Below are 15,035 nucleotides of genomic sequence, written 5' to 3'. Positions count from 1 at the left end.
TGCAACATAATGGATAGAACATTGTACTTAGAGTCAAGAGCTCTTAGGTATAAAATCTTCAGATGGTTACTAACTTTGTGACACTTGGGAAATCATTTAAATTCTCTCACCATCAGTGTCCTTATCAGTTAAATAGAAATAATAATTCCTGCAACACTTACTGTACAGGATTGCTGTGAGGATCAAATGAGATCATATATGTTAAAGCATTTTGCAAACTTTAATGTACTATGTAAATGCTAGTTATTGTTGTAAGCCTTTTTTATTGGATTGTTTATTTGTTTGTAATGTATTATTCTTATTGGCCTCTCTTAAACTGCAATCAGTTCACATGGGGATTATTTCTAATTTATATTTTTTAAAACAGTGGATTCCAACTTTACTATTTTTAGGTGATGGAATTTTCACTGGTCCAGTAAAATCCTGAAATTCCACAGAAGTCTAAAGCTGGGGAATTTTATAGGAAGAAAATAATTGTTTTTCCATTTAAATGTCTTAGTTTTATGATAGAACCATGCCTGCTCCCCTAATTGAACCAAAGCAATTAGGGCTACATACACCAGATTGATTAAGATGCAATTTTTAGAAATAGAAACATCTTAGTATTGCATCCATTATTCTTATTGCTCAGTAATTATCAACTATTACTTTCTCTAAAAATGAAACTTTTATGTAACTTCAGAAAAATAGCAGTATGATCAATATTTCTGAATTAATAGAAATAATTATGGCATTCAATAAACCAACAAATCAGTTAATTGGTTGATATTTAATCCCTTCTTACTAAATTTCTGTTTTGGGTATAAAGATCTATAAAGCAGAATCTCTGACCTCCAGGAATTTCCAATCTAGATGGTGAGATAAAGCATGCATATATAAAAAAGAAACCAAAAATACAAATTAAACTGGAAGAACAGTATACACAAGGACTACAGTCATGTAAATGCAAAGTATGCTAAAAGGAAGATAAACTTTGAATAACTGTAATAATCAACCTTGTTTGTAGAAAACAGTATCATACCTTCTTTTTCTTAGTAGAGAAGAGGTTAACTATTGGAACAGAATGTTGTATACATTGTCAGAGGTAGTCACCATTTCAGTTATTTTTGCTTAAATGGTTTTCTTTGTTGAAAGAGGGAGTCATATCCCTCCATGGGGATACCTTAATCCAAAAATGCTTGTAAAAATTAAAAAAAAAACTTTCTGCATGTCTTTAAATCCTTATAATACACAGTAATATATAAGTTCCAAAGAGATATCATAGAAGTCTATGAATTAAGAGAGATTTTTTAAATTAGAGTACACAAGAAAGACTTTATGGTAGAGATAACTTGAATCAGGCTTTGAAAGAACCATGTAACCTTTTTTAAAAAGTCTTAAAAGTAAAATTGAAGATGATACAAACAAAAGGTATTAAAATATTTTAAGAGTACAGAAACATCACATTAGTAATAATAATAATAATAATAATAATAATAATAATAATATTAATATAAGACCAAGATCTGTCAGGAGGCAGAGGGAAATTCTCCTCTATATTAAGAAAACTGAAGACAGAAGAATGTGACTTGGCAAAAGAGAAGAACCACAGAATATTTGGAACTATATAATAAATAAAAACCTCTTCTTGTGAAAGGAGGAGTGGGATGATCTCTCAAGAAAGCAATTTCTTGAGCTCCAAGGATATAACCACACAGGAGTAGATATGAAGTTATACTATAATAAATACATATCTTTGATGGTTCATGTGGAGACAAATAATATTGCCAAAAATAACCTGGAAAGCAATAATGAGAACTAGGAAGCCCTGGGCAAAAAACATGACTTCACTTTCCCCCTTTTCTGATCTCAACCAATTGAAATTCTACATTGCCCTCTGCTCTTCAGTTCCTTGCCTGCTTTTCTTATTGTTGTTCTTCTTTTGACAAGCTTCAACATTGAATTACTCCCACCATCTTCCTACTCAAGAACCACAAAACACTGCCAAAGAAAATCTCACAAAAAAGTATGATTCAAAGTTATAGTATCCAACCTCACCCAGTTCCCCACTGAAGCAAGGCAGTCCATTTAGTTCCCCTCTCCCAAATGATTCATTATCTTGTCACAGAAGCTATTCCAAACCTTCTCTTCTTTACTCAAGCATCCTACCCTTCTACTTTCCTCCGTTAAACCAAGAAGTTTGCCTATTACTTCATTGGGAAAATGAGATCTTTTGACATGATGTAAGGATAAGAACTGTCCAAAGGAACAGTTCCATGGTAATGGGGAAATGCTAAGATAGCAAAGAAAAAAGCAGATCACACCATCATGGTTAAATGTGCAAATTTATTAGGGTTTATTGGGTTAAAATAGAGAAATTTACTCAGAATTTCCTTGGAAACAGGACTGATGAAGCAGGGGTGAAAGAATTCATAGACTCAGTGACCCAGAGCTGTGAGGGACATATAAATTGTTTTATTATTATTATTATTATTATTATTGTTATTGTTATTGTTATTATTATTATTATTTTATTATTATGTGGGCTGAATTACAAAAAAGGACTAGTGACATTTGTGTGTGAGGTGGTAGTGACTTTGGTCTGTATTTAATAAGTCGAAACTTTTAAAGGGAACGTTAAGCAAGGGAGGAGTTAGGGAAGGACTAGGGAAGGACTAGAAAGGTACTAGGGAGGGACTAGTTTTATACATTATGTGTAAGTTCTTTACCTTCTGAATCCTGTAACTCATTACTTGAACAACATTCTGTTATCTCAACATTCGTTGTTTACCTCAGTCTACCTTCCAGAACCAGGTGGTCCTAGTCCCTGTTTGGGTCAAGATAGAGTTGACATGATGTATGAGAATGCTTACAAGATACAGGTCACATGATATGTGGGAAAGTTTCTGATAGAATACAGGACAGTAAGAAAGTCTTTACTGACCCAAGAACAGTGGAGTGGGGTGAGACACAAAACAACAAACTTTCCCAGAGGTGGTTCAAAGCATCATATTCCTTTAGGTTACACAAGATAGGCTTTTTGTAGGCAGAAAGTCAGTCTAGAAAAGTACAAATTTACTATTTGCTAGCCTAGAATTTCCTCTGCCTCATTTCTAAACCAAATAGTTTGCATTCAAATTCATTTTGGGATTGTGGAAAAAGGTCTCAATCTTCCATAACTGCTTTCTGTTGAGGGGGAGAGTGTAGAGATATTTCGGCTTAGCAGGTCCCACTTTGAGAGGGAGTTGAGGTGCATCTGGAAAGTAGCTGAGGCTGTCCAGGGAGTACTGACTTGTAGTAATTGTGCAGAGTTGGTATCTGGCTCTGGAGTCAGATATGTGTGCGCGCGCGTATGTGTGTGTGTGTGTGTGTGTGTGTGTGTGTGTTAGTTCTCCAATTCAGGTGGTGCCATTCTTTTCAGAATATAGAGGAACACTACGTGGTACTACTTACTACATGCACCCATGTCTTCTACTGACTACTTGCTCTGATTATGGAAATTTTCTATAAAAAAATCTAGAACATGATTATATCAGCATCCAATGATGATGGGGAAGGGGGGACACAATATATAACATTCCTTTAGGTTACACAAGATGTGCTTCTTGTAGGGAGAAAGTCAGCATAGAAACGTATAAGTTAACCATTTGCTAGCTTACATTTCCTTTGCATCAGGAAGACAGCAGTAGATCTCCACAACACTCTTAGACCAAGCCAGATATATAAAAACAGAACAGAAAAGACATAGTAACAGCAATGTCCCAGGGTCATAAAGGAGTTTTCCCATGTAAGTTTAAGTTTTCTCAGAAACAGTTATGACAGACTAATTTGCTGTTTACAACTGTGATGCCAGAGGGCACGTTGCTGGATCCCACTATATGGAAGGAAGGAAGGAAGGAAGGAAGGAAGGAAGGAAGGAAGGAAGGAAGGAAGGAAGGAAGGAAGGAAGGAAGGGGGGGGAGGGGGGGAAGGAAAGAAGAAAGGAAAGAGAAAAAGAAAGGAAGGAAGGAAGATAGAAAGGGAGGAAGGAAGGAAGGGAGGGAGGGAGAAAGGAAGGGAGGGAGGGAGGAAAGAAGGAAGGGAGGGAGGGAGAGAGGATGAAGGAAGGGAGGGAGGGAGGGAAGAAGGGAAGATGAATGAATGAAGGAAGGAAGGAGGGAAGGAAGGAAGGAGGGAGGGGGAGGAAAGGAAAGAAAAAAAAAGAAAGGAAGGAGGGGAAGGGGGAAGGAAAGAAGAAAGGAAAGAGAAAAAGAGAAAGGAAGGAAGGAAGATAGAAAGGGAGGAAGGGAGGGAGGGAGGGAGAAAGGAAGGGAGGGAGGGAGGAAAGAAGGAAGGGAGGGAGGGAGAGAGGATGAAGGAAGGGAGGGAGGAAGGGAAGAAGGGAAGATGAATGAAGGAAGGAAGGAAGGAAGGAAGGAAGGAGGGAGGGAGGGAAGGAAGGAGGGAAGGAAAAAAGGAAGCTAAAGAAAACTTGGGGAAGGGAATTGGAAGTTGCTTCACCCTCTGGGCTCCTCCTTATCTTTTGAATCCAGGACACATTAAGAGGGTTGGGTCAAACGCATGGTTCAGCTCTTTGGATAGTTTTAAATTAAATAGAAAAAAAAGATTACAGAGAGATAGATGTATCACCATGTGTCTTTTAAAATGAGCTTTTTAATGATAATGGATTCTCCTTGTTGAAGTGCTAACAGTATGTGATCCATTCACAATGAGATTTAAATGTTACCAGTACCAATTATAAACCCAGATTTGATTCAATTGAAATATGTCCTGAAACTAAATCAAAATGTAGTTTTTAAGAGTGTTCTCTCATTAGGATAGTTATGGAAGATTAGAGCCTAAAATGAGGTATTTAGACTTTAAATTTTTGAAAGTAGACTAATTGAAAATTTTAAGTCTTATGAAGTGCTTGAAATAGTTGGGTCTTAGAAGGATTATGGTTAGACAATTGAAATTATTCCTTAAACATGCTGTATGATGCCATTTGGGACCATAGATATAGGTATAATTGAATTAATTTTTAAGTGAGGCAATTATGCTGTCAGACTTTATTCTACTATTTGACATTAAGACAAACTATTGAGAAAATACATGGATCAGAAAATCCTATAGCTGTATGATCTTAAAACAAATTTCTTCAACTTGTAATATGTATAAAGACAATGCCTAACATTAATTTGAAAATCATTGTATTAGAAATGTAGAAATGTTGGAAAAGTGAACTCCTCTTTGACTTTCTTGGATTATAGATTTTTTAAAATTTATTTTTATTAAAGATATTATTTGAGTTTTACAATTTTTCCCCCAATCTTGCTCCCCCCACCATGAAAAGCACTCTGTCAGTCTTTACTTTGTTTCCATGTTGTACCTTGATCCAAATTGGGTGTGATGAGAGAGAAATCATATCCTTAAAGAAGAGAAGTCTCAGAGGTAACAAGATCAGACAATAAGATATCTGGTTTTTTTTTTTCTAAATTAAAGGGAATAGTCCTTGCACTTTGTTCAAATTCCACAGCTTCTTATCTGGATAAAGATGGCACTCTTGGATTATAGATTTTATTGTTAAAAGACTGATGTAAATATTTTTATAAAACTCTTTAGAAATATAGAAGATACTGATAATGGCAAGGATTCTTAAAATAAGAAATCTTAAAAAAAATGGAATACTAAGATCTTACCAACTCTCCTAACAGTTTGAAATAATTAGATTTGAGAAATATGCGGAGTTCAAAATTATGACAACCGACTGACATCTGAGCAGAGTGTCAATATTTTTATACCTCAGGATTTAGCCTCAATCAGGTCTCATGCTCAGTAATATAGATCTGGTTGAGAAATAGAAAATTTAAAGAGGAGAGAGTCAATTCATATCCCTACACATTATACCACAATGGCCCCCCAAATGCCATTGATTGCATTCTTTTGTAGATTTTGTCAAGATTTTTTTTTATATTACAAAGTGATTTTTTTTTTTTAGGTTTTTGCAAGGCAAATGGGGTTAAGTGGCTTACCCAAGGCCATACAGCTAGGGCAAAGTGAAATCTTAAGGGGAGAAAGCTTTGTAAATAAATTCCATTACATACATCTCATATTGATTTATACATACTCTAATAAATTTACTTGAGATTGGGGATTGGTTCACTATATAAAGAATTTTAAAATTAGGCAATGATATGTTACTCTCCATTCATCCAAAGTTACCACATTAACATTTGAATTTGTCAAAAGAGGTAAGACTTGAATCAACCTTGTTGTGGTTTTCAAGATTTTGTTTAGGAAATGAAATTCAGTTCTGAAATTTTAAAAGAAAAAAATGGTAGTGGCTATAGCACCGGCCCTGGAGTCAGGAGTACCTGAGTTCAAATCCGGTCTCAGACACTTAATAATTACTTAGCTGTGTGGCCTTGGGCAAGCCATTTAACCCCACTGCCTTGCAAAGACTAAAAAGAAAAAGAAAAAAAGAAAAAATGTAAAATACTTCACCTGGTAATGCATTTATAAACTTCACTTCTATGTTCTGATAGGAAATGTTTTGTTCTTATTGTGACTTTCTGTAGTAAAGACTGAATATCAAATTTTATTAAGAAATACAAGCTTATTCTTTAAGTGGTACCTAATTATTTATATCTATTATTTTTTCCCCCAATTTTAAAACATTTTTATTTAAAGTTTTGAATTCCAAATTTTATTCCTCCATCCCTTCTTCCCCTTGACCCTCCCTGAGATGGTAAGCAATCAGATATAGGTATACATGCAAATATTAGTCATTTTGTTCAAGAAGACGCAAATAAAGAAAAAAATGAAAGTGAAAATAGCATGCTCCAGTCTTTTATAATATGCTTCATGATTAGTCTTTTGGGATTGTCTTGGGCCATTTTATTATATTTCATTTTATATATTTTTTAGGTTTTTGCAAGGCAAACAGGTTAAGTGTTGCCCAAGGCCACACAGCTAGGTAATTATTAAGTGTCTGAGACTGGATTTGAACCCAGGTACTCCTGACTCCAAGGCCTGTGCTTTATCCATTATGCCACCTAGCTGCCCTTGGGTCATTTTATTGATGAGAATAGTTAAGTTATTTACATTTCTTCATCAAAACCATTGCTGTTACTGTGTGCAATATTTTTCTAGTTCTGTTCATGGTTTTTTTTTTTCCTGGTGTTTCTTATTTTAATTGGAACTTAATAATTTCCTAATATTGATTTTTCTTTTTTAATTTATTTTTTATTCTCATTTTGTACAAATGTTTTTTTACATTAATAAAATATTCTTGTTTACAAGTAAACAAAATACCCCTCCCCCCATGAATATATATAGACTTGCTTGGGTGAAAAAAGTAAAGGGGAGAGAAAAAAATTAAAATTAAAAAAAAATAGTAATAATTGTAGGTATGGCCAGGTGGCGCAATGAACGAAGCACCAGCCCTGGAGCCACGAGCACCCGAGTCCATATCCAGCCTCGTAAACCCAACAATCACCCAGCTATATGACATGCAAGCTACCCGATCCCCACTGCCCTGCAAAAACCAAAAAAGAAAAAAAAAGACCCCAAATAAAATAAAATAATAATAATAGTAGGGGTGGCTGGGTGGCAGACAGAGCATTGGCCCTTGAGCCAGGAGCACCTGGGTCCAAATCCGGCCCCAGACACCCAAAGATCACCCTGCTATGTGGCCCCAGGCAGGCCACCCAGCCCCACTTGCCCTGCACCCTCCCCCAAATAATAACAAAAAATGTGCTTCAGTCTTTGTTCCAATACCAACAACTCTGTCACGGGTGGATCACATTCTTTATGATAAGTCCATCACAAAAGTTACTTCCATATTTTTCCAACGTTGCCATTGCTGATCGCAATGCCCTCCTTTCTTATTTCTCCACTACCATATACTATATTTTCTCTCTCCTTTCACCCTGACTCTGCTGTAGGGTCGCTGAGTGGCGCAGGAGACAGATCCCTGGTCCTGGGGTCAAGAGGCCCTGAGCCCCCATACCACCCCTTAGGCCCAGAATCCATCTGGCCCTATGGTCCTGGGCAGGCCTTCCAAGCCCAGCCCCTTGCAAGAAGTAAAAAAGAAAATGTGTTATATCTGACCATTCTCCCCCCATGATCCATTCTCTCCTCCTTTATTCACATCCCCACCCCTTCCCCCTGCTCCCTCCTCCTTCTTACTCCAGTTGTCTATACCCCATTGAGTATACCTGCTGTTTCCTCTCCTAGCCATCTGTGATGAGAGCAAAGGTTCCCTCATTCCCCCTTGCCTTCCCCCTTCCATATCATTGCAATAGCTCATTGTAATAAAAAAAATCTTATGTGAAATATCTTGGACTATCCCCCCCTCTCCTTTTTCTTTCTCCCATTACATTTCCCTTTTTTTTTTCTACTGACTCCATTTTTACACCCTATTTTATCTTCAAATTCAGCTTTCTCCTGTGCTTCAACTATAAAAGCTCCCTCTACCTGCTCTATTAACTGAGATGGTTCATATGAGTATTATCAGTATCATTTTTCTATACATGCAGTTCATCCTCATTAAGTCCCTCATATTCCCCCCCTCTCCTCCAATCTCCATGCTTCACCTGAGTCCTGTATCTGAAGATCAAACTTTCTGTTCAGCTCTGGCCATTCCAAAAGGAACTTTTGAAATTCCCTAGGTTCATTGAAAGTCCATCTTTTTCCCTGGAAGAGGACATTCAGCCTTGCTGGGTAGTTCATTCTTGGCTGCATTCTAAGCTCTTTTGCCTTCCGGTATATTGTATTCCAAGCCCTATGAGCTTCCACTGTAGTTGCTGCTAAGTCCTGTGTGATCCTGACTGCAGCTCCACAATATTTGAATTGTGTCCTTCTGGCTGCTTGTAATATTTTCTCTTTGACTTGGGAGTTCTGGAACTTGACTATAATATTCCTGGGGGTTGGTTTTTTGCGATCTCTTTCTCAGGGGGGGATCGGTGGATTCTCTCCATTTCTATTTTGCCCTCTGCTTCTAGAATATCAGGGCAATCTTCCTGTAGTAATTCTTTGAAAATGATGTCAAGGCTCTTTTCCTGATCATGATTTTCAGGTATTCCAATAATTTTCAAATTATCTTTCCTAAGTCTGTTTTCCATATCAGTTGTTTTTTCAATGAGATATTTCACATTTTCTTCTAATTTTTCATTTTTTTGGTTTTGAAGTATTGATTCCTGATTTCTGGTAAATTCATCAATCTCCCTGAATTCTATTCTTTGTCTGAAGGATTTGTTCTCCTCAGAGAGTTTTCTTATCTCTTTTTCCATCTGGCCAATGTTGCTTTTTAAAGCATTCTGCTCCTCAATAACTTTTTGAACTGTTTTATCCATTTGACCTAAGCTGTTTTTTAGCATGCTATTTTCTTCAGCATTTTTTTGGATTTCCTTGACTAAGCTGCTGACTTCATTTTCATGTTTTTCCTGCATCTCTCTCCTTTCTTTTCCCAGTTTTTCCTCTAACGCCCTCATTTGATTTTCAAAGTCTTTTTTGAGCTCTGTCATAGCCTGAGCCCAATTTCTGTTTTTCTTGGAGTCTTTAGATGCAGGAGCTCGTGCTTCCTCATCTTCAGACTGAGTATTTTGATACTTCTTGGGCTCATTTGCAAAATATTTCTCAATGGTCTTCCTCTTGTTTCTTTGTTTGTTCATTTTCCCAGCCTAAACCTGTTTTTTGGGGTTGCTTCCTGAGCTTTTGGGACACTCCCACAAGGGTCTCAGTGTGTGAGGTTCTGTCCTCCCTCCTGGTCTGTGAATGACCATAAGTGCCCCCCTCTGCCACAGGGCTGAGGTGGGGGGGGGCCCTGCTGTTCTATGGGGGGGTCTAGACTGGGATCAGGATCTGAATGTGGTCAGAGCTCCAGAGTCCTGTTCCAGGGGCAGAGGACAGAGCTCTGCAGTCTCTCTTTCTTCACTCCCCTCCCTCAGCTCAATGGGCTCATGCCCTGGGGGCTCCTGCTTACTGGCTCCACCTGCTTCTGTTTCCAGGTCTAGGCTGCTGAAAGACCAGTCTGCTGGCTGTGTGTTCTGAGGGCTGGGCTCCACGTGCTCACTCTGGCAGAGGTCCCCGTCTGTTCCCCCACTTTGTGCTGGTGCTCCCCGGGGTGCAGCTCAGGAGACCCCCCCCCTGCTGTGAGCTGAGGCTCCCAGCGCTCTGGGGCTGCCTCCGGGAGGCTGAAGTTCTTTGGCTCTGGCGGGCCGCCCCTCCGGCCCTGGGGAGCAGAGCCTTTCTGCTCTTTTCCAGGTTACCTTGAGTAGGAGAACTGCCTCACTGGGTCCCTTTGTGGGTTCTGTCTCTCGAAAGTTTAGTTAGAGTCCTTAGTTTATGAGTTTTTATCAGAGAGCTCCTAAGACTCGATCCCTTCATGTCACCATCTTGGCTCCGCCCATCTTTATGTCCTCCAGTAATTTTTAAATTATCTTTCCTAAGTCTGTTTTCCATATCGCTTGTTTTTTCAATGAGATATTTCACATTTTCTTCTAATTTTTCATTTTTTTGGTTTTGAAGTATTGATTCCTGATTTCTGGTAAATTCATCAATCTCCCTGAATTCTATTCTTTGTCTGAAGGATTTGTTCTCCTCAGAGAGTTTTCTTATCTCTTTTTTCCATCTGGTCAATTTTGCTTTCTAAAGCATTCTTCTCCTCAATAACTTTTTGAACTGTTTTATCCATTTGACCTAAGCTGTTTTTTAGCATGCTATTTTCTTCAGCATTTTTTTGGATTTCCTTGACTAGGCTGCTGACTTCATTTTCATGTTTTTCCTGAATCTCTCTCCTTTCTTTTCCCAGTTTTTCTTCCAACTCCCTCATTTGATTTTCAAAGTGTTTTTTGAGCTCTGTCATAGCCTAAGCCCAATTTCTGTTTTTCTTGGAGTCTTTAGATGCAGGAGCTTGTGCTTCCTCATCTTCAGACTGAGTATTTTGATCCTTCTTGGGCTCATATGCAAAATATTTCTCAATGGTATTCCTCTTATTTCTCTGCTTGCTCATTTTCCCAGCCTGGTCCTGGATTTGGGGTGCTTCCTGAGCTTTTGGGACACTCCCACAAGGGTCTCAGTGTGTGAGGTTCTGTCCTCCCTCCTGGTCTGTGAATGACCATAAGCGCCCCCCTCTGCCACGGGCCGAGGTGGGGGGCCCTGTTGGGGGGCGCTAGACTGCAATCAGGATCTGAATGTGGTCAGAGCCCCAGAGTCCTGTTCCAGAGGCAGAGGACAGAGCTCAGCAGTCTCTCTCTTCACTCCCCTCCCTCAGCTCAATGGGTTCATGCCCTGGGGGCTCCTGCTTACCGGCTCAGCCTGCTTCTGTTTCCAGGTCTGGGTTGCGGAAAGACCAAGATGCTTCCTGTGTGCCCTGAGGGCTGGGCTCCACGTGCTCGCTCTGGCAGAGGTCCTCTGCTCTTCCCCCACTTTGTGCCGGTGCTCCCCGGGGTGCAGCTCAGGAGACTCCCCCGCTGCTGTGAGCTGAGGCTCCCAGTGCCCTGGGGCTGCCTCCGGGAAGCTGAAGTTCTTTTGCTCTGGCGGGCCACCCCTCTGGCCTGCTGCCCCTCCGACCCTGGGGAGCAGAGCCTTTCTGCTCTTTTTCAGGTTACCTTGAGTAGGAGAACTGCCTCACTGGGTCCTTTTGTGGGTTCTGTCTCTCGAAAGTTTAGTTAGAGTCCTTAGCTGATGAGTTTTATCAGAGAGCTCCTAAAACTCGATCCCTTCTTGTCGCTATCTTGGCTCTGCCCCCGGTTCTGTTCATGTTAATGCACATCAATTCATGTAATTCTTTCTAGGATTTTCTGAAATCAACCTGTTTGTCATTTCTTACAGCACAATTATATTCCATTTCAATCATATACCACAGCTTCTTTAGTCATTCACCAATTAATAAGCATCATTTTTGTTCCTAATTTTTAGACACCACAAAAAGAGCTGCTATCAGTGTTTTTTTTCAATTTTTTAATGGATTTTATTTCTAGTGTAGTTTCAAAATCATATGTGGGGATTTCATTACCCATTACTGAAATACATTTAATTTTCATAGCTTCAGAACTTGATGGATAATTACAGACCATGCTCTCTGAATCCAGTCTTCAACTATTACTTTACAGCTTTCTGAAACCTAAATTTTAAATAATAACCCCATTCCAAATGCCCAGTTCCAATGCAAATATTGTACACTTGTAGATAGGTTCTCTCTAAAACTAACATAGCAAATCCAAATAGTGACTTAAGCTTAATTTGAAAGGACTGAGGGAAGAGGCAATTATTAAATGCCTAAAAAATGGATATTCATAGATTTAAAAATAAAATGGAACCAGTGCTATTTTTTCTGATCAAAAAGCCTAAATCCAATCTTTCTGTAGACTTCGGTTATATTTAACTCCCTGCAGAGGTTTCAATCCTTAAAAAAAAATTTAAAAATTCCAATTAATGCTATACAAAAATTCTGTTTATAGCTCCATTCAAAGGAACTTAAATATGCTACTCCAAGGAGGGAAGAGTTCTGAAAATGTTGGATCACTTCTGGAGGAGATAACCATCTGCCTTTGTTAACTTCCTTCACTTGCTTGCTAATCATAAATGGACAGTTAGACACTTTTGGTCTAATATGAACACTGGTTGCTGCTTAAAAACAAATTGCCCCCCAAAACATGAAGAGGCCAAAGCTGCTATCTCTAGTCCCAGGGAACTTACTATCCCTTCATTTCTGGACAGCCACTTTCTTTTGGAAAACATTTTAGGAAATTTTCAATCTTTCATTTCCAAAGTAGCAAAATATTTTGTCCCTGACCTTCACAATCCATATCATAAACAAGCACACTAGGTCAAGGGCTCTAAAGTGACCCCAGTCAGTTCATGATGCAGTAAGGGACAGGAATGGACGGACATCTGATGACAGGTGAAATTCCCTCTTTTCTCCAAAGGTGCATGCTTATAACATGTGAGCAACATGCCAAATTGTTAGGCTGGAGAGTTCTCAAACTTAGAATGCTTCCACTTAATACAATCAAGACATTATTTTTAAAACTTAAAATTTTGGTCACTAGAAAAAAACCCACCAAACCCTGCCTCTCCCCTCCCTTCCTCAAAGTCCCCAAACAATAACCAAATCGCTTCAATCATCCTTCTTCTGCCCTCCCCACAAAAATAGGGAAGAGATTGAGGATGAAGCCTTTGAGAAGTCTACATTTCAGACTTGGATAATGTTATTTTCTCAAAGCTGTAGGTCCATGTAGTTCCTTCTCCAATACTTCCCATTTATAAACTTACTTTCATACTCACAATCGCAAGCACGCACACACACACATACACGCACACACTCGCTCTCAAGTAAGACACTTTTTTTGAGTTTGTTGATAAATTATGAGGAGGATTGTGAACTGGGTGTATACAGAATTGATCACAGGTGCTTGTAAACATCAGAATCCCTTGGGTCCTTTCCTCCAAAAGCTTGAATTCAAGCAATGCAATCAATGATCACTTTCCCAAACGCTGCTCACAGGCTGCATACCGACGGAGGGCAGAGAAAAAGTCCTCATAACTGATGTTTAGGTGTGAAGGCAAAGAGATAATCTCAGTCAATCTCATGTGCCAGGGAAGATATCCTAATGTGCTGTCCACAGGACCAAACTTCAGTACTCAGTCGGGATCAGGGAAACTGTTCAAACTAAGTCAATTGTCTAAAACATTCGCATCGTATCTGTGGATCTCTTTTGCTGCTGAGCTACTCACTGGCAGAAGTCTCCAGGCGCTCTCACAATATCTTCTTTCCATCTTCTGGAGACAGCACCTGCACTGATGATTGGCAATTTAAAATTTGATCTTTTTCATTACTATTCACAAACTCTGGTGAGTATTTGGGACAATCTAGGCCCAGCAGTTCTTGCTGTTGTTTTAAAATTTCATCCATCAGTCTGGAATTATTTCTTTTGAAACTACCTTGGTGGTCGTAGACACGGATGTACGAGATGCCCACGGCCACGCACCACACCACCAGGCTGGCGATGTCCGAGAAGCTGGGCTCGTCCTCCTCCGTGACCACCAGGCCCATGTGCAGCGGCAGCTTGTCCAGCGCCCGGCCGTCCGCGCGCCAGCGGAGCCGGAGGTGGGCGGCGGCGCCGCCGTGGTGGTGGTGGTGGTGGTGGTGGTGGTGGTGGTGGTGGTGGTGGTGGTGGTGGTGGTGGTGGTGGTGGTGGTGGTGGTTCCGGGCCGCCGCCGGGGGCTTGCGGAGCGTGAAGCGCTAGGACCGCGGACGAGGCGGCGCGGCGCCACCGCCGCCAGATCCAGCTCCAGGTGCCGAAGCGGACGCGGAGCCAGGACGCGAGCGTGCGGTGGAGGCAGAGCGGCCCAGCTCGTCCAGCCGCGCCGCACCAGCTCGTCCAGCCGCGCCGCACCAGCTCGTCCAGCCGCGCCGCACCAGCTCGTCCAGCCGCGCCGCACCTGCTCGTCCAGCCCGCGCCGCACCTGCTCGTCCAGCCGCGCCGCACCAGCTCGTCCAGCCGCGCCGCACCAGCTCGTCCAGCCCGCGCCGCACCTGCTCGTCCAGCCGCGCCGCACCAGCTCGTCCAGCCGCGCCGCACCTGCTCGTCCAGCCGCGCCGCACCAGCTCGTCCAGCCGCGCCGCACCTGCTCGTCCAGCCCGCGCCGCACCTGCTCGTCCAGCCGCGCCGCACCAGCTCGTCCAGCCGCGCCGCACCTGCTCGTCCAGCCGCGCCGCACCAGCTCGTCCAGCCGCGCCGCATCTGCTCGTCCAGCCGCGCCGCACCAGCTCGTCCAGCCGCGCCGCACCAGCTCGTCCAGCCGCGCCGCATCTGCTCGTCCAGCCGCGCCGCACCAGCTCGTCCAGCCGCGCCGCACCTGCTCGTCCAGCCGCGCCGCACCAGCTCGTCCAGCCGCGCCGCACCTGCTCGTCCAGCCGCGCCGCACCAGCTCGTCCAGCCGCGCCGCACCAGCTTGTCCAGCCCGGTCATGCCAGCCCAGCCCGCGGCCCGCCGCCGCCGCGAGCGCCGCTTATCCCCGCCGGCCATCTCCGGATGCCCCCCCCCCCCCCCCCCCCCCCCCCCCCCCCC

General features: G+C 41.8%; 1 pseudogene; it reads right to left on the bottom strand.

Moving 5' to 3' along the window:
* Positions 1-13,273: 13,273 nt before the first annotated feature.
* Positions 13,274-14,993, bottom strand: LOC141523147 (dehydrodolichyl diphosphate synthase complex subunit NUS1 pseudogene; annotated as a pseudogene).
* Between the last annotated feature and the right edge of the window lie 42 nt (positions 14,994-15,035).

Source organism: Macrotis lagotis, chromosome 1 (assembly GCF_037893015.1).
Source record: "Macrotis lagotis isolate mMagLag1 chromosome 1, bilby.v1.9.chrom.fasta, whole genome shotgun sequence".
Lineage (NCBI taxonomy): Eukaryota > Metazoa > Chordata > Mammalia > Peramelemorphia > Peramelidae > Macrotis > Macrotis lagotis.
The sequence above is the reverse complement of the archived record's forward strand: the minus strand, read 5'-3'. Positions and strand labels throughout refer to the sequence as shown.